This window comes from Strix uralensis, chromosome 11 (genome assembly GCF_047716275.1).
Source record: "Strix uralensis isolate ZFMK-TIS-50842 chromosome 11, bStrUra1, whole genome shotgun sequence".
NCBI lineage: Eukaryota > Metazoa > Chordata > Aves > Strigiformes > Strigidae > Strix > Strix uralensis.
The window spans coordinates 18,160,057-18,182,517 of record NC_133982.1 but is presented as its reverse complement, the minus strand read 5'-3'; positions in this window follow the sequence as shown (position 1 = coordinate 18,182,517).

The following is a 22,461-nucleotide window of genomic DNA, read 5'->3' as shown; positions in this document are numbered from 1 at the left end:
AGGCAGCAAACCACCATTTACAGGATGAAATTGTTTGCTGTTTAAACGCTGCCAGTCAAGGACATTAATTGCTGTGGGTTAAATTAAACTAGATGGAACAGCAATAAGATTTGAAGCCTGGGAGAGGGGTGGGGAAGAACAATCCTCTCATAAATAATGGGATCTGAAAAGGAATCTTTATAGCAACAGATTAATCTGCAAAAAATCAAGTTCAAATCTAGTTCACGTCCTGGAGGTACTCCAGGCAGACCTGGGGAAGGCAAACACTGCCCCCACCCCAAAAACAAGACTGCAAGCTTCTATAGGAGTATTTATTCCAAATATCTGGTCAGCCTCAAGCACCATGTCAGATGCTGTCTGCCTCTCAAGATGGGACAAGCCACACCGTGTGACAGGGAGAGGAGATGTCTTGCCATTTTTAAGCGAAGCTGTAGTAACAACCAGTGGCATCAGGAAGGCAAACGGGCAAGTCCTCATGACAACCTTTTGTTTTGATTCCTTGTAATTCTTTTATACACATACACATGCAAACAAAGACATACAGAGCAATCTATTCATTTTACTTTGCAGGGGGAGAGGCAATTTTGGTCTGATGTCTTGCACTTTATTCACCCTGGGTGCCTTGTAATGAGCTCCCTTTTTTTAGCTCATGGGAAGGCATGTTATTTATTCCTTTACAAATGTAAGTCCATTGTAAATAAATAAATAGCAGCTCTGGGCATCTTTTTTTGGATCTGTCTTTAAAAACACTAATCAAAATGTAATGACAGGCTGGCAGCCAGCTTCACTATCCAGACTGTTGATAACCTACTAAGCTTTCCAGCCAGAAAATTAGCATCACACCTGCAAACAAAACTATCCTCCTGTCATTCACCCTGTTCCAACCCTTTGAGAAAAGGAAAAAGAAAAAACACCCACAAAACATGAGATTTGCAGCATGTTTTGAAGGTCAGGAAGTTATGGCACAGTTTAGATCAAGCATAGAATGAATTTTTAGCATGAGCCCAGCAGAGAATACATGCCATTTCTTCAGTATCTGCCAGCCCCCATGGTTTTATAAAGACATTACTGTCAGTAACCCATGTTTGATCTGCTATAAACACCTGTATTAGGTACCTTAAGGCAGCCACGACCTTCCCAACATGACTCATTTGGTTCACTCCATGTGAACAGGGATTTCTTCTTCCAGCCAGGAAGGAGGTGGCCTGTGCCCAACAGTCAAAGACAACAGCCTTTGCCTTCGTATGCTCAGCAAAAGGGAGAGGACACTACTACTATTTGTTTGCAGGAACTGTAGGAGAGACAACCTGCCAGAGCAGGGCACCAGGACTCCAACACCCAGGACACCCATAGACATCCCATCCAGTTCTGCCTCTATTGGGAAGCTTGAAGGGAGTAGTTTAAATATAAGCACTGACAGAAATTGACACCCAACATTAATTTAATTTCTCACAGCTATTTTACTTTAAAAAATACCTTGCAGCACCCCAAATTAATTGCATGCCTAGTCCAAAGACCATAATTAGCAAACCAGGACCCGATTTCCTCAGTCTGTGCAATCAGTTTTACCCTGGGGTAATGCTGTTGACTGCAGATGATCTGGCATGCACAAGTGAAGGCCTGGGGTTTTAATCATTGTTTCCAAAGATGTAGTGCATGCAGCAGTGATAACACCAGCAACACTTGCAGGTCCCTCCCTTAGGGTCACACCAGACCTCCACACTAAAAATCAGGCACTACCAGCTTTTAAATGTCAGGAGAATTGAATAATTTTCTGACAGTACTATACCTAAATCAGTATTTAAATTGTATGTTAAATAAATGCTGTGATTATTAGGAGCAGACTTCTTGAAGCTGAACCACCAGGTAGCTGATAGCTATCCTATTACAAACTCCAGAAGCCTCAGTAGAGATGTACTTAATAATTGTTTGGCATTAATTTGTCATGCGATAATTATCCTATTAAATCTAAATTAAACCCTCCACTCAGACACTCCATCTAAAGTGTGAACATAACAATTAAGAGAGGGGAAAAAGGGGGATGATTTGTGCATCGCTTTCAGTGTAAAATTTCATGCTTTTGTGACTAGCAGCAACAGCAGCAAAAGGAATTTAAGATATTGCTGAAAAGAGAAATCATTCTGAAACTGAAACACACCACAAACAAAAATCCATCCTCCTAAGTTACATATGGTGCACAACTTAGGATAGTATCTTGCTACACCATAAACTTCCTTTATTTCTTTACCATAAGGAAATTCTGTATTGCACTTCCTTTCTAAGGAACAAAAGGGCATTAAGAAAAATAAATAAATTTAGACAACCAACAAAGGCTGGGATTGCTCTCCTCTATCTAGCCAAATAAAAGCTCCAAAAACCAGGCTGAACTTTTTTTCTGCAAGCTCCTCCTGTTGTCAACAGCCAGAGATCAGGCTCTCCAGAGAAAGATTCATCCCACCCACCTTAGAGCCTAGATCTGACAGCTAAAATGAGAGAAGAATGAATCCCATCCAAAAGCCAGACAGGAAGCCTGGAAAGAGGAAGACTTAAATCCAGTTCTCATGTCCTAAACTGAGATTTGAGGCACAGAGCTGTTCTTCCACATAGGATAGTAGAGCTTGAAGTGCTTAAAATGTCGTTAAGTAGCATTGCTGAGCTGAGGACAGTCTGGGGGTGTATATGATAGTTTTCTGGCCTTTTCCTGACCGATTTAATTTTGGGATCAAGAAGAATGGCTTTGTAAAACCAAGACAAGATCCGTTTCCACTATGGCTTGCAATTGCTCAATGAATTTCCACACAAGTTGCAGAGTAGCACAGCACGTGACAGCCACAGGAGATTTTCTTCATCAATCCAAACCATTCTTTTCAAAGCATTTAGATATCTCTCTAAAAATGCAATCTCCTTCAATAGAAGAGCATCCTCTTTAGATAAAAGCCTTGTCTAGCACTTTTTTTTTTTTTGGCATGGGTTTTAGCCATATATTTTCTTTTGGTCATGTTTTCCTTAGACACAGCAGTTCTTTATGTCTTCCAGAACCTCCAAAATACCAGTTGTCATATTGGTTTTACAGTGTGTGATAGTCTTTCTTCCTTCCCAGGCTGCCTAAGCTTAGCGTGTGTGTGTCTGTGCCATTCTCCTAGGAGATAATTACCTCTTCACCTTTCTCTTCCTCTACTAATACTCTCTATTCTGCCAACTGCATTTTCCCACAGAGATGGTATTACTCATCTCTCTAACAAAACTCTGATGATTTCTTAAATTATACTTAGCTCTCCAGTCTGACACTTGTGTCTGTTCTTCAGCTGTATCAGTTTGTCTAATAAATGTCTTATCTAGATCCTTAGACTATTACAGATACAAATAACAGTCTTTTTCAACCAAAACATTTTCCGCTAAATCACCCAAAAATGTGACAATAAGGTTGACTGTGGATTAAACTGCTCACTGACTCCGTTTTGCTCCCATGAACCTGTTTCCAACCACACAAGCCAGCTGGGGTTTAAAAGGTTGATTTAAAAACTGCAGAAAGTAGATATCAAAGGGGGTAGGAGTACATTAAAAAGGAAGAGCAACACACTGTGATAGCAGGAACAAGAACAGTAAGTAACCAGATGTCTGAAAAGTTTATTTGTAAAATTTAAACACAGATTAAACTGGAAAGGAAACTCACATTCAGAGATGCCTGCCAATAACAGACTGAGAAAGCCAGCACAAACAAGGTCTGTTCAGGTAATCATAAGCAAATGTAATTCAAAGCAGATGAAATCAGAGTCTCTGTTTATCAGAAATGGCACCCACACATGGTATATTTAGCAAAGTTTTCTTTTTAGTGAATTTAGTGCTGGTGAAAGCGCAAGACGGACAGCCCAGAAGACTCATTTCAACGCATGGGGAGGGATGGCCAGGCCAGAGCAGCACCCACTTTTCACTGCAGCCAGCCTTGGAGAGGCAGAACCTCCTATGGACATCTCTGCGTTCCCCCTGGGGATCACCCAGTGCCTTACAAGCCATGGACAAACTTAACCCAGGTCATTATACTGCCTCCTACAATATTGTGAGAAGGAAAAACCCTGGAATCTATGAAATATTCTGCAACAAGGACAAGGCATTTGTGCCCAGTCCCTACCAGGAAAGGATTGGTCTGTGCTCCAAAACATTGCTTCACACAGGACTGCAAGACAGCATTACTTCATTCCCACAACAAGAGGTCTTGGCTCCATCATAACTATCCATAAAACATTTCCTCATTTGGCCACAGACAGGGAAGCACTACATATGGAGCTGCAACAGAGACCTCATTTTTTTTTCTCCAAGGCAATTTTAGAAATGAAGCAAAAGATGGTCATAAGAGGGTTGACAACGCAGTTCTCTGAAATATCTGTCATGGAGATCATTATTGTCTAAGGACTGGAGATTCATTACCACTGTTGCCTTTACGGAGCTAGCACCATTAATCCCCTTACTTGAGCAAAACCACAGGGTGTGTTGCTAATGGCTTCCAGGTTGCTTTTTGGATGGTGTGAAACCTATTTGATAATTAGTTCTCTAAATTAGTGCTGTTTCCATTGTAATCACTCCCCTCCCCAAATGATTTCACTGTTTCTTTGTAACAATTTTTTGTCTCATTTCCCATTATCACCACTGGAATCACATTGATAACATTTATTTAATCTTTTTCCACAGCTCTCCTGTACGTTTACTGTCACCATCTGCACACACATTGCATTGATCATATGAGACTTCCTAACTGCATGAGTGTGTGTGGACTTATGAATATATCAAGTGTTTAAAGAAGCCTTTTTAAAATTTGTTACTGGTTGGCTGTGTCCCTGCTGGAGTCCTCTGGGAAGACCCAAGGAAGAACAATTGTTTTATCCTTCCTAACAACACTAACACTGCTGCCTACCCCTGTTCTTTCACAGGGCCCTGGAGATCTTTTATAGCATCCTACACTGGCACTGCTGTGCTGTTAAACCCTCATGAATGCAACAACGTATTAATAACACCACTATATACCATAAACAATTGATAACATAGAGGTAGCAACAGCTCTCTGGCAACACCACCATCTTCTGATTCTCACTGATTCTCAGTCAGTGGATAAAACATAATTGTCTGGTTCATCTTGCTCAGGCTGCTCAGAAGATATTTACAGGCTGATTTCCTTCCCTGCTTTTTTCTTTCTTTCTTTTTTTTTTTTGTAGGAGGCGAACTAGGGCTCAAAGCCAAATCTGAAATATCCTGGGGCTTTTCACTGCCTTATAAACAGTTAGTTATAGTCATTGATACATTGTTGGCATGTAATAAACCTTTAATGACCAGATTGCTTGTAAAAATACATATCTATTATTGATGTATGTAACAGTTGTGCCTGAAGGCCGTCTTTGAGATGAGTTCCCCCTAATTTTAAGGCCTAAGCATATTTACATTGAACAGACACTCAGTAACTCAAAAAAACTTAGCAGCCTAAATACAGAATCTAGAGAAACTCAATCATTTGACAGAGGTCATGTGTGGCATACATAGGAATAAAGGCACACCTTATATGTCAATTAAATTCTCTGCTTATAATTCACCCACTGCTTATATTGGCAGGAGATTGAAAGGGAGAATAAGCTGGCAATGTAGTGCTCAGCCATAGATGACAAAATTTTGGCTAGGACCTGCTAGAAAGCCAAAGTAATAATGCAAGAAAATTTCAGCTACTCTTTGCTGGTGATGTTCTTCCCTTTCACCTCCAGAAAAAACAAACTCATAAGCTTCAACTTTAATCTTCAACAATGCAAGATTTATTCCAACATGCCTACTCTATGCACCAGAGTAACAATATCATGGTCTCCCAGGGCCAAATTTTATGTCTTCTCCAGCTTTGAGACTCGACCATTACTACACAAGACCCTGCTGTCAGCAACAAGCAAGCACTAGGATTCACATCATTTCTGTCCAGGGCAATGACCCTGCACAATCCAGCCTGCTTTCAGCCTTGAGCAAAACCAACAAGCAACAGTTGTTGAGTCAAGTACAGCAACCAAGCTACATATAGTGGAGTTAGAGGAATTTGGTCTTTCAGGGCAGCTTCTTGACCTGCTGAGCCTGAAATAGCTAGGAATTCTGAGTCAACTTGCTAATTGCATACATATATATGCAGGCAATGAGGAAGTGCCTTGGTAGACTGACCTTAGGCACCAAAATGAGCAGCAAAATATTTAGAGAAACTGTTAATACTACATTTTCTGTAAATACATACTGTACAAATTGACAAAATGCAACCTAAGGAGCTCATGTTCTAGAGGAGTCCTTGTCAAAGGTAAGCAGAAATTTTAAATGAGGATAACATGCCCGAGGGCTTATGGATCATGCATAATGACTTAAATCATGTTAACGTGGTATTGGTGCATGTGTATCATTTCTGCTTGTTCATATTTTACTTAAGCATTATACAGAGCAGTCTCACAAGCGTATGACACATGCACAGCCGTTCTGCTCACGGCAGGGGGGAAGGACACAGTAAATTACTGTAGCATGCTCTGGGTTGAAATACATTGAGATCCTGTGACTCTCAGGCTGTGTAATAACAAGCATGTAGTGACAGGTAGGTAAATTACATCAGTGTTTCTGAATTTGCATCTGTATGAGGTTTTTTCTATGTGAAGGCCTGGTTTAAAATTCCTGAGGTTCTAATAAACCTAAGAGATGTCTCCTTCCTCCAGGCACCACCACCTCCTGGAGCAACTAGCAGAAATGTTCAGGCAGGAATCCCTGGATTATAAGGATGAGGGAACTGCTGGAATTAAGTTGTCTCATGAAGTCATCTTTCCTCATCTTGAAGAGCTGGCAGATGTGCAGAGCTCATGAGACCAGGGTTTAGAGGGAGTCATAGAGATTGTGACTATAGAGAATACAAAGATGTGGAGAACTGGGCAAATATGTTGCTGAGCTTGCCTTTCAAGCATTCCTACTCAAGACACCAAATAGGGACTGTTAGTACACAAGTGAGCCACTCCAGTCAACAGTAGCTCCCACCATGTCCTTGGGTTTCAACCTGGGCAATGAAGGTGTGAGAGAGCTAGCATATTTCCTCTCTCATATAACAATCCCAGCTTTCTTATTAGGGGTAGAACTCACAGAAAACAGCTTCAACTGAGGCAATATATTCACTAGTTTCAACAATGTCTTCAAAGCTAAAACTTGGATGCTCAGAGGATCCTACCCCTCTGTCAGCTTGCAGCTTATTCATGTTGAGGTCCTCTTCTTGTAGTTAGCACAGAGCAATCTTTTTCTCTTAAATAATCCAGCAGTTCCTTCTAATTTCCTAATCGCTCTACACTCTTAACCATGTAGCAGGACTTAGTAGCCCATAATACTGTGGTTTAAGGAACATCACTGTTTTCAGCAGGAAGAGTGCAAAAAGGCAAACCACCACCAACAAAACCCCCACTGCTCTAACACACAGATATTTGCCTGCCAAGTTTCAGTTCTTGAGAAAGGCTTTGCTAATAATGCATGAATTTAGACATTCCTATACATTAAAATACAAGAAGCTGGGAAGCACGACTGCTACTAAGGTGTGTAGGGCTGCACAAGACCTGGATTTGACATTGAGTAGTCTCTGCAGGAGGAGCTTTCTCCAAAGACAGTGTTCCCAGTGTGCAATTGTCATTTTCACACTATTTCTTAGTGACCTTGTTTGTTGGGCAGCGAGTGTATGAATTTAACTGCATCTTCCCATCCTCTGCTTGTGACAGAGAAGGCTCAGAGAAAAGTGTTGGTTATTATTGTTTCCCTTGAACATCCCATGGAGACTTCAAGACTATTTACTGCAGTTGTTCTGAACCAACAGCTGATAAAGTTTCCATTACAGATCTTTAATGACTGGACCTAGCTGGGAAGCAGAATTTCCCTTCCCTCAGAGCTCACTGTTTCCAATCACAGAACTGTTCCCCTTTCGCCTGCCCCAGCTCCTCCTCTCCTTCATTTCTCCTATAAACTTGAGGGTCAGCTCTAGGTCAGGCATAGATGGAGACAACACGAACAGATGTGACCTTACCAACCTGGGTTTAGCAGATGGTTTCTGGATAAATTGGATTAAAACACTTTAATTTGTCACCTCCAGAGCATATCTGTCCTCACTGTCAGACACTTGCATTGCACGGCTGCTTCCCCGATTTACCAGCTTCACACAAAGCACACTGGCCATGCTTCCTTTTGCCTCTCCAATTAAAGCAGAACCCAGTAATAGACACTGGAGCTCTGGAGGAAATAAGGTTTTTAATGTTTAAGCAACAGATAATATATAATTTTCTCAGCACTTTCACCTGTGTTACAAGAAATCATAGGGGGACAGTGCCAGCAACATTCACTTTTCTAACCCCTATCAGCCTCTGCTGCAAAAATCTCCCAAACGAAACCTTCTGTGGCCCTCAGCAGTCATCATCCATCCCCTGCAACAAGACCCTGTAATTTCTGCCTGTGTTTTTATTCTCCTCTTTCTGCCAATGGACAGATTGCAGTGCATTAACACCTCAGGCCCATGCATTTAAAAATGTGTCAGTAGGGCTTGAATAGTGACAAACTAAGATGGAAAGCAGCAATTCTGCAGAAGTTTATGGGAAAGCAGTGAGGTACCCCAAACAAAAAAAAAGAAAATAACAAGTTTAAACCACTTTCCAGCTCCAAATACAACATTGTGGATTCAAAAGGCCAACATTTGCCTGTCTTTTCATATCCCTAGAAGAGCCATCAAATGTTAGCCAGTTATTCCTGACATTGGCACATGTTACAGAGATGGCAAATCCACCATTACTTGACTAGGTTATTCCTAAAGCGAGTTTCTATTAGTATTAGGTACAAACCTAAAGTAATGTGTTTCTGTGAGTAATCAAATTTAAGTGAGAAACTGTATGGATTCAGGCACAATTTAATATGAGTAAAGATGACAGTATATGCTTAGAAGCCATTTACATGATTGCTGTAGAAAATACACTTTTGTTAAGTTCCCTGTATTACATTTTAGCTGAAACCAGATACAGAGAAAATCCTTAGGAAAGTCTTGTTCTTACACTGTTTCTGCCTTGCCCAAAAACTAAGCAGCAGTGTTGAAATCTTGCAAGGAAGCTCATTCCCTTGAGGTTGCTAATCAGCATTTTAGACAAAAGTTTGGGGAAGCTTCCAACTAAGACTTCAAATTTTTATCTGAAGCAAACCAGACTTCCAAATTGCATTCTGGAAGACAATCATCAATAATAATAGCAAAATGAGAATTATAAAGATTATTTTTTCATGTGTTTTATTAACATGAAGGCAGAATCATGCTGGTCAGATCAGCACAGTTACATCAGAGATGAATTTGGTCCATTATTCAATTAATCCTTCAATGCACTCCTGTGGTCGAGGTAATATATTATTATCTCCACTTCTGTTATTCCCATTACAGATATTAGTTCCAAGAATGTGAACCATTTATTGTCAAGGGTCCTGATCCTGTAATAGGATGTGCTGGCAGCAACCAATGCCCACACCAAATTCCACTACCCTGAATGAAGCTCATCATCCTTCATTAGGACAATTGTTGCAAAGAACCATTACCTCCTATTGTGTCCACACAGTTGAAAAAGTGCTTGCCGTGTTTAATTTGAGATGGCAATAATTAAACAAAGAATCTGTTTGCATTTACTGTAACTGGGGCATATCTAATTGGCCACCCTGCTTTTGGGAACATCCCCTTGTCCACACAAAAAAGGAAGAGGAAAACACAAGCAATACAAAGCATCAAAACAGAAGTGCTCTCAGTAATCAAACAGAATAGGTGTACAGTCAGCACACTTCACTTCTCTGCCCACCAGCCAATGTAGCTGACTAATTTTTAAGTGGTGGTAGTAATATTTTCCTCTTCAGATAACTGGTGAAACAGTTCTCCATTTCGACAGTTGATCTACCTGAATTCATGCTTTATTTTGCATCAGGACTGTGCTTTTAGAGAGTGTCTCCAGATTGTTTCCACTTACTGTGTTTTGACTCACATTGTGGAGTTATCTTAGCTGGATTTCTTTTGGGTGTGTTAACTGCATTCCTTTTGAGTTACAATTAACTTGAAGATGTGTTCCAGGAGCATTTAAGTGTTTTGACCACTAACGAGGATTCAGTCTGTAAGGCTACCTAAGGGAAACCTCTTGAAATGTATACAGTGTGGACACACAGTCCACAGCAACAACTCTTTTGTTCTATGGTTCGTAAGTATTTGCTAATGCACAACAATCCACTGTCTTACACCCTTGACCTGAAGCTAACTCCAGCGAAAACAACATTGCACAAACCAGTCAAGCTGATTGCATTACTGTTACAGGGTTGTTAACACAGACACCTGCCCATTGTGAGCCAGAGCAATATTCTAGCTCTTTCAAGATTGGTCTCCAAGCAGCTATTAGATAGCCCAGGAACCTTAGCTGCAAACACAAAAATTCAGTAAGAAATAATTCTGCTTGCTAGTTAAACTGCAAAAAGCAAATAATAACAGCAAGCAATGCAGGAATGCCATGTATTTTATTCATTAGCATTGCTAACATGGAAAATGTTGCTTTCTCTGTGATGAATCTTATACACTATACTTTGAATATAGGAGAACACATTCAGAATGTTGTGTCAAACATACAAGTACATACTATATACTTAAAGTAACACAGAAAATGGCCAATTTTGAAGTATTTTTAAAAGAAGGTTTTTATATTGCCACATATGTTGTACACAGATGTTCAATACATTTTCTAAATTACATAGTACATCAAACATGTAGGAGACCTTCCCCTCCCTTTTTATGTTCCACCTTCTTTATGGAATATACTAGTTAGGTTAATGTTCTTAGTAAAAGACTCAAGGGCAATAGATTCATGGTGTGGTCCCTGTGCTCAAGAGTGGACGATGCTCCCTAACATTTGGAGGCCTATCAGGTATTGCAACTGGTAGCAAATTGCCTCAGATAGAACTGTAATTTTTTAAAGATAATTCTTGCTGGAAACTGGCCCTCCTCGCAGAAAGAAAAACAAAATAATGAGCCTGTCTTTTTAATCCCTGAGAGGACCTGTTAATTTATGTTCACTTACTGTTTAGTTTTCATGGGTCCTAAAATTTGCACAGGGCCTTGGGGTCTGCTCTGTTCCATGATTAAGTGAAGCACAAAGCCAGAAATGCTGTTCTACAGCTCTTCAGTTACAATCTGCTTACAAACAATAGATCACTCCATGGTAAACAAGAACAAATACATTTTCCTCCTGTCATTTACTAACTCAGACAAATACTTCCTTATTTACTGCCATACTACAGGCCATAGAGAGATCAGGTCCTGCGGTTGACAGGTCACCTGGATGGAAATGGGATGCCTGAGGTCATGCCCACATCTGTCACTAAAGCTTCATGTGAATTTTGAGTCAGTGTCTTCATTCTTTCCGTTGTAGATTCTCTTCCCCCTTGCATTAATGAGGACTTGTCTTTTTCACAGTGGATTTCCCCACTGACTACTACAAAACAAACTATTCCACTAAATGAATATACTTCATATCCCCTGGAGGAAGTGACAGTTTGATTTAGAAGGTAAATGCGTATATGCTTTGATTCCTATGTTTTCCCCCCCCTCTATACATACACACACACTTCTATGTATATATAAATACACATACTTCTAGAAGAGAGGTGAATCTACTAGAGCTTTAACTTAGAAAACAGCCACAGTGAAGGGAAATATGAGGTGTGAAGCATGCACATGATCTTTTAAGTAACTTATTCCTGTTATGCTTTCCTTTGTAGATAAACAAGGAACTTGCCGAACATAAACCATAGAGTGATACACATCTCTCGTTGTGTTAACGAATGATCCTGCATCTTGGACTTGCTTTGCTAGTGCAGTGGTGGCCCAGATGGCTCTGTGTACCATCCACCTTTTGGGTCCATTGCCAAAACCTATTAATGACCAAGAGGACCCTTACTTTGCTGATATAAATAAGAGATGCCTGTATACAAACATGGAAATCCTAAAATCACTTGGTTGAAGCATCAGTTTACTAACCTTTCACACTAGATGAAAGCACCAGCTGGAAGACACGAATAAAAAATTTGCTCTGAATGTTACAATACAGCCACAGAGAAACAACTCTTACAACACAAGTGTGAAAAACAAAACAGCAAAAGAAAAGAAAACCACATTAAAGAAACAGCCAACAGTAAACTACAAAAAAAGCTTTCTCCTTGCTCTTGTAAGAAATAATGCCAGTTGGAATAAAGATCAAGTTTCCCATTTACACTTTCCATGGCTTTTTTTTTTCAAAATGAAAAAGAGAATCGAAACATGGAAGGTGACATGCTTTCTTGTTGATTGCAACTGAGTGTTTCCCATGGAGGCATGTCATGCCACCACATTAATGGATTTCCATTTCACAGTTGCTTCTGCAGATAGCAACAACCTTTGCCTTTGCATATATCAGAATCCAAGCAGACAAAATAACTTCTTTACTAGAAACAAGCACTTCCATAAGCAACCAAACCAAGGGAGGTTTTGGTTGAAGGAAAACAAAGCAAACATGGAAGTGACAGCTGGAAATCTGTTTTCTAGCATTTATAAACACTGATAAGATATTGAAACATAGGATTTGCTTTGGCTTATACGAGTAAGTGTTTATTTCTAGAGAAGAAAGTAGATTTGCCAGAGAACAAAAAATCCTACTTTAAGAGGCACATGTTTAACATCAGGCATAGCCCTTCCCTAGCAGAGATTACATGAGAAGCAGAGACCTCTATTTCTTTCTTAGTCATATTCAATTTCTTCAAGCTATGACTTAAAATGAAGGCTGAGCAATCAAAGTGTCATTGAGCTGAGGAAGGAGAATGAACTGAAGCTAAAGCAAACTACTTGTTATGAACAAAACACAAGGACATTTATTTTAAGTAGAAAATGAATGTATTTCATATTAACCTTGTGCCAAAATCTGACTGCAGTAGAAGGATTTCTAATTTGTCCGGTTTAGTTACTGCTGAATAAAGATCTTTAGGTTTGATCCCTACTTTATAAAATCCTTTAGTGAAGGGACAATAGACTAGATTATGATCTTGCTTATGGCTGTGTAAATCTCAAGTAACTTCACTATAATCACACTGCTATAAATATTTACAGCTCATTGTAAACATTTTGAGAATTGTAGTGGGATCAAGCTTTATAGAGTACCAGATATTTTAAATATTGGAAATGTAGGTTTTGTACTTGCAAAGGCCACCTACAAGGTTTAAAATTACCACTGTGAACACCACTTCCTGGTGCAATGCAAATCCAATTCCTTCAGTCAAGGCTCAGAAGACTCAAAGGGCATCACTTAGCCCCTTGTTTCTTCTGTGGGAGTTGGAAGGGATTCAAAACAAGTCTCAAAGCAGTGTTGAAAGGGATCCCATGCAAACATGGTTGGTCAGTTCTGGTTAGGTCCTAGCAGGAACCTGGGACATTGCCTATTTGAGACAACTTTGCTGGCATTAATCTACTGAGAATCTTGTCATCCATAGTTCTTTCTTTTCCTAAACATTACATGCATATTTCAAATTACACATTTTTACTTGATAATTATTTAATAAGATAGGGATGGAATAAGCCAATAATGGCTCAAGAAGGAACATTTAATTTCTGAAAGTGTCCTGAGAGATGCTTCGTTGAGGGGAGCCATATCAATTACTTGCAAATTCAATGTCAGACACATCTCACTAATTCAAGAGTCAGGAAGACAACGTGCATTAGCACTAGGAAGGTTGTAGATAGTGATAATCAGATAATGAACATCACAGTGGTGAATCTACAGGCAGAAATTACACAGCTGCTTGCCTGAGATTTGAAATGCAAATTATTTTGCAGATTTACTCAATGAACTCTTGATCCTTTTTAATGCTTTGCCTTGGTATTGTTGGGTTGATTCCTCATTTACCTCAGGACCTTTGGCAGATGTTTGAATTTATCTTGGTGATGAGGATTTTGGCTGGTGGGTGTTGAATGCAATGTACTTTCAATTTGCAGGGAACTTAAGGACAAAGAGCAGAGAAGCAAAGTTCAGCAGTCAATGGAGTTACGCCAGTGTTACTGAATCAGTCTTCATGAGTATTTTTCTAAACAGCTGGATCTGACTACATATTAATACTGTTTATACCAGGCCCTTTTGGGAGAGTCATATGCTTAAATATAAATTCCAGGGTTAGCTAAGACAAAAGTCACAGACTGAAAAGGACAATAATGTGCTAACATCTGTGGATTAGATCAGTATCATGGTTGACAACATTATGAAAGATATGGAGCATAGTAAAACTGCACTAATTCAGGTTTTGTGGTAAACAATACCTAAGACTCAATGACATTAATTGAAAATGGAGATAGTCAAGCTTTGCAGTAGAGAGCTGCTGTCCTCCTACTTCCTTCCATGAGGGAAGTTCTTTGATTGACTCCACACCAAGTGACAACATTGAGTTTAAGACAAACCTGGCTGCTAACCTTCCATGCTGCTTTTCATATTGCTGCACAGAAGCAAAACCACTGACAGATCCATGTAGGAGTCCCTGATGACTGATGGATTTTCTACAAAGCATGAAGACTTCTCCATAAATACAGGACCAGGCTGAACCACCCTAACTGTGCTGAGTAGTACTCCAGTTGAAATTACTGGTGGCATGAGCCAAAGCAGTAAGACCTGCTTCTTATCTGCTCTCACTTAAATTGAGTACTTTGTATGTGTGTATCTAATACAATTGGGTAGTATATTCAGCAAAAGTGATAGAGAATCCTCAACTACAACCATGCACCAAATGATATTTCTGATGTAAACACTGATTTAAATTGCTTTTATCCTTCCCTCCTGTTGCTGGGTAGGAAAATGTTCTTCAGATTTATTCTTCCAGAACGTTCCCTTTCAGGATCTCACTACTTTGCCCCCAAGACCTCCTCATTCTCTTCCTCCAAAGTTGCAAGAACAAATTACAAATGTGACTATTTGCAACCTTAAATGCCTTTGATTGCCAAATACTAAGAATCTGAATCCTAAGTCTTATCATTGAACATTGGTCAAATAGCAATTACCCTTTTTCTGACAGCTGTTGTCCTGACTTCTTACCAACGCTAAGTCATGAGTCCTTCAATCATTTGGTAATAGCTGGAATGATTTTTTTGCTGGAAACTGTTTTGATATTACACTCTGTTCATCGCAATCTCTCTAAATTGTGATAGAAAACCTTAAATGCTTTGAGATTAGATAGATGGATAGATAGCTGTGAAATTTTATCAGTTAATATTTGCGAAGTGCCTAGAGATTTCAGAAAAAAAGAAGGTATGAGAAATGCAGAGATTTCTTATTATATTTCAATGCATGAATGCAAAAAGAAGAGAGGGTGGGAAGAATCAAGTCGAATTGTATGGTAGGCCTCAGAAAATTGATTGCTTTAATCCATGACTTCCCTGTTCTGCAAGTGCCAATTGAGATGGTAGAGAACTAGACTTCATTTGTTTCCTCACAGATTTTCCTTTAAAAAGGATCTGAATGGAGCTAGGGATTTCTATAGAGCACAGGTAATTAGTGCTGGAGGACTCTGATTATCTCTTTATACCACTCCTCACCATTTGACACAATTCCACATAATAAGCCTTCCCTTGAACAAACCTGGTCTGAGACAGTATCTCCTAGGAGGCTGATTCATGGTGTGAGAAGAAGAGCTTCAGCTTTGCATCATCTACAGACACTAGTTCTTTTTCTTCTTCACCTCTCATTAATGCTTATTGGAGAGGAGAAGAATGATATATTGCATTTAAAGAGAAAAATCACTGTCCCCCATTTCCTGCTGGTAGGAACTGTGGGACAACCAGCTGCTCATCTCTTTACTTGTTCTAATTTCCTTTCTATGCTTGTCCTATTTTAATTAAAGTGAGATGAACAATCCACAAGAAAACAAGCTCAGGAAAGCTACACTGAACATACATCTGCATTTTAGTTTAATAAAAATTTAAAAGTTAGGGTATTAAATAAAATGAAACAATTTCCCCCAAACAGAGTGGGAATTAAAATAAAACCCAACAGCAACAACAAAACCAGGAAAGATCATGATAAATTAATGATTAATATTACATTGCTTTGTGTTTGCCATATATCAGTTCATGCCCAAAGAGATAATTTGGAAGAAGGGGAGACTATTAGGGGTGTTTAGGGAAATACCAACAAAGCCCAAAAAGCTAAGCTATAAGTGAGAATAGCAAGCAATAGCAAAAGACCTTGAGGAACACGAGACTAATTAGAGAAGTCGGCCATGCATTTTGTTATCACTCCATTACAATGAATGGAAATGAGGCCAGGGGTTGAACATCTCTGCTCAGGAACACCTTGGGAACAGGAGTAGGGAAAAACCTGATCTGCCCTTGTATTAGTTATTTAAGTTCAGGGAACTTTAACTGATACACAGCTGATTTCAGACAAAAAGACATAAAAATTAACAATCGCTGAAGATCAGAAGTTCAGAAAACATTCAAAGAGGGACTGGGTAAATGAAATTCCCACAGACTTTTTTTTGTAACAGTCAATGGGGCAGGCAAGCTAACGAGGGGACTCATGACAGGGAGAAATAACCATTAAGCTTCATGGATACTTGTTTAGAAACAATTTTCTTCTGCCAATAGCTAGAAATGGTGCAAGCTTCAATACTTTTATTTGTACTTAAATGAGAGGCCACTTGTCAAATATTAGCACAGAATAAACCTCAGTTCAAAGCATCTGAATGAATGCTTTGCTTTAAATATGGTAGTAATCCCACTTCTATTCAGCTGAATACTTAAAGTCATGATGTGCTGAACCATATCTCATCTGCCTCTTGAGATTTCGCAATAAAAATTATTGTTTTACATTTCAGCAGTGAACAAAGTGATTCCCGTGTACAGTTTGTTTGTAAAACACTTTGTCAACCAAATGGATCTTAAGCAACTGCATATTATGAAACAAAAACACAAACAGAAAAAAACCCCACCCTCTATCTAAATGTGAATGGCAGTAGACAAACATGACAAACTGAAGCCAGCTAGACTGCTGATTCCTCTGGGAAAGACAAGATTGTTTGCAACAACATCAAAGACAGCAGACGGCCAGCCCAGCCTGCTGCTGGGATGATGATGCTAATAAACAGTTTGAAGGTGCTAAAGTAGATGACATGGTGCTGTTTCAAGAATCAGGCCCCATAACAAGTAGCTGAGGATAGGCTGGTGAAAATGCCTACTGCTTCTCTTTCTAGCCATTTTTCAGAATGATTTTGCTACTCCTGCCTAAGCTTATGATAGAGGCTGTATTTTTCTTTCTGTAGACAAAGACCCATTGTTTAATGCTTCTGAATGCTATGACAACTAGAAAGGTGAAAGGCAACCTGCAAGTGACAGTAAATGCATTCTCTCTCTTTTAATATCCAGTGTGTATCTCTAATGCACTGTTCAGCATGATTCTCCAAGGCTGCTTCAGCAGACAGCTGGGAAAGTCAATCTATTGTCAAAGCAATAGCAGCTTTTGCTCTTCATTCAAGAAGTTTTAGGTTCCTTGTTTCTATATTTTATGATGATATAGTGGCATCAGCTGGTGGAACAGACTGACATGGGCTAGATGTAAAAAATGAAATACATTCCCCTATCCAACCAATGCTGCTTTTGTTTGCCCTTGCTTTTCCTTCCATTCTGTAACTTGGCTTAATAGATCCAAATAGCCTTCATACCACAACAGAGAAATATTTCCTGCCCAGTCAGCAGAGGTAGTTTCACATTTCTACTTAAACTCAATCTTCTCAGGACACAATCAAAACAGAAGACAGATGTTTGATAAGTATCAGTCTGAGTGGGAATATCACAACATATAGGAAGGAAAGCAGAACCTTTTCATCCCTTCTAGGTGAAAAACCATCTTGTTTGCACATTTGCAGTTGAAATCTAGATTACACCATGTAAAGGTATGCCAGACAGTGCAAGTTTGCAACTAATTTTGTTCTGGTTTTGGAAGCATTTTGATACTGATACCCATCTCAGTCTAGTAGGTTTGACAGCATCTCTTGGCTAGATAAACTGCTGCTCCCTTGCAGGTCACTAGATGGTGATGGGGAATATTTAAAAAGCTCTTAACACAGACAGTGAAGCTACAGACCTTGCTGTAGTTAATGACTGAAGGAACACTTGCTGCTCCCCATCATTCCTTTCAATTCTGCTCACATCACGTAATCTTAGACAGCACAAATTATCATCAGTGTGAGATACCAGGAATGTCTCAAAAACCACCATGGAGTTCAGTACGAGAGGTGGAGACTGAACAGTATCTCTAGGCTATCCCTCTGGGGTATAGCTTTAATTAACAAGGTTCTATCTAAAGAATTTTTTGAGTTGGTTATTTGAAAGAAAAAAGTCCATCTAGGCTCCTAGAAATAGAACCCATTTTAAATTATATTCCTTTTTATACAGCTTGGACACAGCAGAAACAAATGGCCAGAAGGGAAAAATCTTCCTAAGATAAAAAGGAGCTGGCTGCTCTCTGCTGATCCTTTGGCACCATGCCTACCAGTATTTGAAAAGAACAAAGCTGAGAAATAGAGGTTCAGCACTGATAAGATGTAGCCACTATCTCTGAAGCACTTGCACCCCACAGCCCACTAGAAAAATCACTCCTAGGCAAAGCCTTTAGCCTGAGAGGGAGACAGGGAATGGGAAGCTGAGCCAGTGACACTTATGAGTCTGTCTTGTTAAGAGGAGAAATGCAGAAACAAACACAGAAAAAATATTAGCTGATATCTTTTGTTACAGATTTCAGGGGTGGGAAATAGAGCAACTCAAAAGAAGAGAAAAGGGGACAACTCTTTTGTGTCCCAGACACCCACCTAGAACTTGCAGTAGGAACACCCAGATCTACCCACTCTTATCTATTTCCAGTGGCTTGAAGCCAAAAAAACCCGTTCTCTTTTCAGGAAGTTTTTTTTCTCTTTTTTTTTTTGTGCCTGCTCATATCATACCCCAAATAAGAATTTTTTTAAGTGCTGACAAACTGGAGAGTATTCAAAGAAGAACAAGAAGAAATGAATTATGAGTGCTGGAGGGACTCACTCACTCGCAAGGAAAGATTAGAAGAACTAAATATGTCTAGCTCGGCAGAGAGATGACTAAGCAGGGGGGGGAAGTGATAAATGTCTACAAATATTTGAAAGGCGTATACACTGAGGAGGCAGAGAGATTCTGCAGTGTGAGCCATACCAGGTGGTAGGATTAGGAGCAAAGGGATGGAATCAGAAAAGAAAAAAACAAAAAACCTCACAAAGCAAAAATTCAACTGAAGGCTAGATGAACAAAAGTCCCCATGAAAGCAATATATATCCACATCCCCCACAGTGGGGACGTGGAGGTTTTCTCAAAGGTAGAAAACTCAGTATATGAGACATATGGGAGGGCTGCATGAGTGCTTTGATGCCTTCAGAACTAAGGGAAAGAGTTGTGCCTTGATGCTGGGAGACCTACAGGAGCCTCAATGGACAACAGGTGTCCCACCAACACTGTCAATTAGAGAGCTGCAGGCAGGAAGTGAAGGTAGTTGTTGTATCCAATTGAAATCACAAGAGGAAGGTTTGTTTGGAATAATTTAATGACCCTGAACTTGGTAGAGCTACAGGACTTTACCTAACCAGATATACTCCAGCCAGATGGTCCCTGGCAAGCAGAAAGCTTTGAGTCTGTTAAGCATTCCAAAAAAATGGTGGTGGAAAGCCTGAAAGATCAAGAAGGAAAGAAAAGCATCATATTCCTCCATCTTAACTCAGGTTAACTATCCACCAGCTTAACTAGGGTGAAAGGAGACAAGGAAGAATGTGGTTCATGCCCCAGCTTAGTTTCTGATGCAAAGTCAGGGACTAAATGTAACCAACTCCTCACTCAGGAAAACAAAAAACCCACTTTCAGACATGGAGGTCCCCAGCCACCAGCACAGACATCCCCCCAGTACATCATTTCAAGCTCTCTCCTGCTCCACGTCAGAACATCCATCTGTGAACAAGTGAAAAGACAAGGCAATCAAGAGATCACCTCTGAGGGCATGTAATTGAAGGTTATATTCTAGACCCAGTTTAGTTGGATTCCAGCCAGGACATGGAGCTCAATTGCTTTAGAGGCACAGATGAACAGTGCCTCCTCCTGCCAATACATGAGGGGCAGATCTCTATTTTTGTCTTCCTGGAACTGTGTCACTCAGCCCCCTGTCCACAGCACTCAGCTGTTTTGCCTGAAAAGGTGGCATGGGTCCAAGATAACACAATAAAATGCTTTGAGTTCTTCCTTAAGAGATGCATCTCCAGTGTTAAACCTCTCCCCTTGTGCAATCTTGTGTAAACCAGGCAAAAGGAATTCCCACAAGTTTGGATACAGGAAGTATGTCAAGTTCCTTCTCTTTAAACTGGATTTGATTCAAAATTTGATGGGAAGACACAGCTTCAGCTTGTGTTTTCAGAATACTCCATGTCCCTAGCAGAGGACTGCAGGAATAAAGTCCCATGTCTCTTTGTAAACTGTGTGATGTTCATCTGCTTGGCAAGCAGAGCTAATTCTAACAACATTGTGCTTTTGTAGGAGAAAGCAAAAAGAGAGACGATATTTGACCAAAGTGAGATTTCAAGCTGATGATTGTATATTTCTCTAACAACCCACTGAAATAGGGGTGCAAATGGGGCAGCCATAGGTCACAGCAGTTTGTGTGGGGGATCAACCCAACTAGACAATAGTACCATAAGGTAAAAGACACATTTCCCTCTGTCCCTGCAGAGAACTAACACATTGCTCAGTACAGCCCTTCACACTTAAAACAGCAGCACTAAAAGCCTCAGTACAGGGACTATCCCTGTTTCAGTTGGGTAAAGCACAGACAGTAAGGGAGAACTTAATCTTTGAGGGACAGAGGTGAGGTTTTCCAGGATTTCCAGTATTTCAGGCAAACCCAAAGCCAGCCATAGTTTCCAGAAGCCAACATCTCTAAGTAAAAGATGCTCTTAATAACACAATTCCCCCCAGAAATTACACTGGAGAGCCATCACAAGGTTCTACCACCCCAGAGTTCACAGCCCAACAAATAGATTCTCATAATCTGCAAGAACCAAGTCCCAGTGCTCCTTCTTTACAAGCCAGCCCTAGAACAGAGCAGCTGCAATGACCTTTACATGTGGAAACAAGCATGAGACAACCCAAGTCAAACACAGGGAAAGAGGTGATAACAGATAATCTCATCTCTCTGGTCTTCCTAAACACATGATCCTCCTGCTAACAGAAAGGATGAGAAATCTCAGCAGAGCTATTATGCAGCTCCTGGTCTCCTTATGCTGCAAGAAACATAATGACATACCTTGGTCTGAGCGTGGCACTGTGTAAAATAGGTGTTGAGTCCGCTGTAGAGGCAGGTTGGTTTTTGACTCATCAGGAAAAGCAGCAGCTACCATTCAAGACTCATCTGAGCCACTTTCAGGTAAAGTCTTGGGACTCGTGGCAATGCAGTTGTAATGGAACAACCAGGCTCATCTTCACAACACAACACAGATTCCAGTGTCCCAGCATGGCTGTAGGGAGTATAGTGCTGTTGAAGTTCTTTTTGTTAATTAAACAGATGTTTAACTTCAACATCCTGGCTAAAATCCAGTGTGGAGAATTACATTTCCTTTCTCTACCTAGCCTTCACTCAACAGCTTCACTCAGAGAAGATTTCCCCCCACCATAGTCCTGGTGCAGAGCAGGTGCAGTGTATCACCCCAGAGCAAGCTGCATCTCAGCAGCAGGTGAGAAACTGTTCTTCAGTCTGTCTGACCCAAAGTCTCATGGACCCTACTGTGTAAACATAAGGGACTATTATCTCCACTCTCCCCATGGAATCACTTTATGGAATTTATTATTATTTGGAGCTCAAATTGAAACCCTCTGGCCATGTATGAACACTAAGCCTGCTTAGGGAATGCAGGAAGTAGCTAAAGTGGTGAAGAGGCGAAGATTTATAACAGACAGAAAAGAAATTTTCCCTTCTAGAAACAAGCTCCACATTCCTAATCTATTTCTGCTCTTCTTACTACTCTCTACCAAACTTCTGACAGGTCTTAGAGACTAACACTTACCATGCTGCAAGCTGTTCCTCTAAATCCTATTTTATCATAGTTTATAACCACCTGGCTAGATTCCCTGGGTGGTATTTTTCAATCTTTCTTGTAGTCCCTAAAAGTATCTGTATTGCCTATGCCACAGCCTCCATCTTCACCATCCCCTTTCTTCCCTCCAGCACTGTCTCAGCTGTCCTTAACTGGGCCTCCTTTAATCCCCTCCTGGCGAGCTCCCACCCCTTCTGATACCCATTCAAATCACCACATTAGTAAAACAGATTGGCAATGGCTTTCACCTGCCTCCTAAACAGGATTGTAGCCTCACCCCTT